We start from the raw sequence: 4,375 nt of genomic DNA, 5'->3' as shown, positions 1-4,375 counted from the left end.
TCTTCCTCAACTACCCCCATAACTTTATCCTTCCACGATCCTCTCCCAATACCAATTACAGATTTGCTTTTGTTTTCTAAATCACCAAATTGCCTAGGAGAAGCATTTTCATCTAATATAGGATTCTCCTCGACCATATTCATCACAGTCTCCCTCCATGAGTTTTTCCCCAACCATTGCAAGTTAGAATTTTTGTTCAAGGCATTAACAACTGTCCTAGAATTTAGATTTAAATTAGCCTTGGTCACGACGTTCACCACAACCCCCTCCGCCTGAATACCCCCATCGGCCAAGGCCGGGCAAGGGATACCGCAAGTCGTAACCGCTGCCGCAGAGCCCCCTTAGGCATTAATCACGCCTTCCTGGCCTGAACCAGCATCCCCTGCCCCGACCTTCCTCCCTCCGCCATCAACATCCGCAGCACGGGCAGCCTCCACGACACTCGCCTTTCCGCCGCCAATGTTAAGCCCAAAATATACCTAAAATATCATATATAAATACATTAAATTTACATTGAAATCGTGCTAATTATATTCATTTGGAATACTTTTACGTCTTTATTTACTTCTTTGATGTAAGGTACTTAATTATTTGGTTAAATCCAAATAGGAGCTAAAACGGAGCTAAAATGGAGGAAAAACCTAAAAAACGTACCAAGAATACGTATCAGTCAGAAGAACGCTCAATGAGGAAAAGAAGCAGTCGAGAGACGGGGAGAAAAGTCCCTATCGCGACTGAGATTTTCAAAATCTCAGTCGCGACATACGAAAGCCGAACTCCGAAAAAACGAAGTCTTTAACTCGCCCCTGCACCCCCTGTCGCGACTGAGATTCTCGGAATCTCATATGAGACAGCGAAGAATTCTACACAGTTTTCACATGTTTTAATCCGAGAAACGCGTCTGTTCGTTTGGATAAAAGCGACCCTTCACCAGCGGACATAACCCTTCATTACAACCCTTCAACAACTATAAATAAGTGATCCATTTCAGAAATCAATGTTGTTGGTTAAGTTAGAAAAGTTAGAGAAATCAGAGAATTATTATGTTGAATTTCTGATTCAGAAAAGAGTCAGAAAGTTAGATTACATTTCTGTGTAAACAAACTTGATGTACACAAGTTGTTATTAGATTAGTTATAAACACAGTAATATTAGTTTAGTTTCAAAGGTTGATCAGAGACAAGTTTTCATTCTGGTAGTGGACTGACCGGTCTCTATTCCGAAGATTCAGCGAGAAGAACTAACGGCTGAAGCGCAAAGAGGTCTGACAAGCCTACGGAGTTTGAGGGAAAGATTGACAACCCGGATCTCAAAGTTTTCGTCACAATGCTATCCATGTTTCTACTTCTCTGTTAACTTGTGAAGATTCACATTTCATTAATGATATATTTATTTTATTCAATACATTCTTCCTGTTGTTACTTTGATATTGTTCTGACAAAATGATTTTCAAAGTAATAAATTGGTGTTTTTATTAAAACGTTTTATACTATCTTATTCATATAGAAACTTTGTTGAACACTTGAAAGAATTAGTTTTTACGGATGATATGATCGCTAGCGTGGCTTATCGGATATAAAATACTAATTTGATTAAGGTAGAAATCTGCTCCGATCCAGAGAGATTTCTACGGTTCAAAGCCATTTTAATTGAATAAATTCCTATATTATTACATGTCCATAATCCTACCAAAGTTATAGTTGATTTTCGCTTAGTGAAAATAAGTTTTATACCTTCTATTTATTCCAATTATGGAAGTATCTGTCTTGTAATCAAAATCTCAAGACGGAATTGTTCTCTAAATTCAATATAATGTTCTTATCTAATCCTAATTTATCCGAACCAATTCAATCAATTAAAATATTTTCTTTTGTTAAACCTAAAGACGTGAATAAAACTGAATTAAATAAGTTTTGAGTTAAAAAGCGTTCCCTGTGGGTTTGATATCTTTTATTACTACAAGCGTATACCGTGCACTTGTGGAAATCGCTCAACAAGTTTTTGGCGCCGTTGCCGGGGAACGCCAAAATTTTTAACAAAATTTTAGATTTTTCGTGTTTTATTTCGAATCTAGGTTTATTCATACTTATTTTAATTTTTGTAATTTAATAATTTTCAATTACTAATATATTTATTTTTCAAATTCAGTTTTGAAGGTAGTTTCGGTTCGTGCAAGATTTCAAGTTCATACACAGTTCTCGAAGTTCAGGCATACCACCAAAACCACTAGATCCAGAAATTGATAGAACCATTAGGAAGAATAAGAAAGACAAGAAAAATAAAAACAAAAACAAAACCCCAGGACAAGAATCACCACAAACCAATTTGAAATTAAGCCAGCTTTGCTTAATATGTTACAAAATAATGTAACATTTTACGGGTTACCTAACGAAAATCCTAACACTCATTTAACAAATTTCCTTGAAATTTGTGACACTTTTAAAATCCCAGATGTGACTGCAGAAGCAATCAAACTTCGCCTTTTTCCTTTCACTTTGAAGGATAGAGCCAAAGAATGGTTAACTTCTATGCCAGCCGCAACTTTTGCCACTTGGGAACAATTAGCCCAAGCATTTTTATCAAAATATTTTCCTTTAGCAAAAACCGCAAGAGTCATAAAAGAGTTAACATCTTTTTCTCAAAATGATAATAAGACTCTTTATGAGACTTGAGAACGTTTTAAAGAACTTCAACGTTTATGCCCACACCACCAATTACCCGCTGAACTTTTAATGCAAACATTTTACAATGGACTAAATCCTACAACTAGAGGTTCATTAGATGCTATGTCGGGAGGGCTATTTATGAAGAAAACATCAGCCCAAGCAAGAGAACTTTTGGAGGAAATGGCAATCAACAGCAGTATGTGGCCCGCGGAACATGGACATATACCGGTGGCGAAACCATCATCCTCAGCCTCAACATCAGTTAAAGGTATAGTGGAACTTGATCCAGTTGCGATGTTACAAGCCCAATTTTCTGCTTTATCACACAAAATTGATAAGTTTATGGCACCACGCGATACCAATGGTAATCCAATCCAAACAGATGTGGATTATGAAAATATGAGTGAGATCGAACAGGTAAATTTTGTCCAATGGCAAAACCAAACTAATAATCCTTATTCTAATTCTTATAATTATGGATGGAGGAATCATCCTAACTTTAACTGGAAAGATAACAATAACAATAATGCAAGTGCTAATCAAAATCGTACCACTAATTATCAAAATCAGTCAAGAGATACGATTAGCACTTTATCTTCTAAAATCGACAAGTTTATAGATGCTATCAATGGAAAAATAAGTAATCACGACGATGGTTTTAAACGGATCGAAAATAAATTCGATCAGCTTATTAAAAACCACTCATCTAGCATCCATAATTTGGAGGTTCAAATTGGTCAACTTGCTAAATCAATTCCATCCCGAAAAGAGGGAAGTCTTCCCAGCCATACGGAAGAAAATCCGAAAGAGCACGTGAAGGCTATCACTCTTCGTTCCGGGAAAAATTATCAAGGGCCGGAAATACCCAAAGATGCAACATTACCAGGAACTGATTTATCAAAATCCAAAGAAGATATCTTAAACACAAATAGTTCACCATTTGACACAAGTACCAAAACTTTTGTACCCAAACCACCTTTTCCGCACAAAGTCCGAAATAAGGACTATGACAAACAACTTCTAACATTTTTGGATAAACTTAAAAATTTGCACATCAATTTAACGTTCATGGATGCAATCACACAAATTCCTAACTATGGTAAGTTTTTAAAAGATTTAATTTCAAAGAAAATCAGTTGGGAAGGAATCTCATCCATTTCCTTAACTGAAGACTGTAGTTCAATAGTGTCAAGTAATTTGCCCACTAAACTCAAAGATCCCGGATGTTTTACTATTCCGTGTAAGTTGGGAGATATTGAATTCCCAAGTTGTCTTTGTGATTTAGAAGCAAGTATAAACTTAATGCTGTTGTCTATTTTTAACAAGTTAGGTTTAGAAGAAGATATCAAACGTACCAATATGGTTTTGTAATTAGCGGATCAAACCACTAAGAAACCATATGGTATAATTGAAGATGTTTTAATCAAAGACGATAAATTTATTTTTCCTACCGATTTTGTTATATTAGAATTTGCATATGATGTAAATTGCCCTTTAATTTTCGGTAGACCGTTTATGAACATGGGACGTGCTCTAGTAGATGTGTCGGAAGAGAAGGTAGTTTTAAGGATAGGAGAAGATAAGATCGAGTTTAATATGAACAAAGCGATGAAATACCCTATGGAGGAATTCGCTTGTATGAAACTTGATTTAGTCGAGGAATGTGTCAATGACGTTATTCATAGTGAAGAAATAATTGAACCTATAAT

The 4,375-nt window shown here is 35.7% G+C and overlaps 1 non-coding gene across 1 annotated transcript; it reads right to left on the bottom strand.

Annotated features, from left to right (window-relative positions):
• Positions 1 to 2,609: 2,609 nt before the first annotated feature.
• LOC136231636 (small nucleolar RNA R71) lies at positions 2,610 to 2,716 on the bottom strand. The gene has a single exon (XR_010690005.1). It is a non-coding gene; the product is annotated as a small nucleolar RNA R71 (small nucleolar RNA).
• Between the last annotated feature and the right edge of the window lie 1,659 nt (positions 2,717 to 4,375).

Source organism: Euphorbia lathyris, chromosome 5 (assembly GCF_963576675.1).
Source record: "Euphorbia lathyris chromosome 5, ddEupLath1.1, whole genome shotgun sequence".
Taxonomy (NCBI): domain Eukaryota; kingdom Viridiplantae; phylum Streptophyta; class Magnoliopsida; order Malpighiales; family Euphorbiaceae; genus Euphorbia; species Euphorbia lathyris.
The sequence above is the reverse complement of the archived record's forward strand: the minus strand, read 5'-3'. Positions and strand labels throughout refer to the sequence as shown.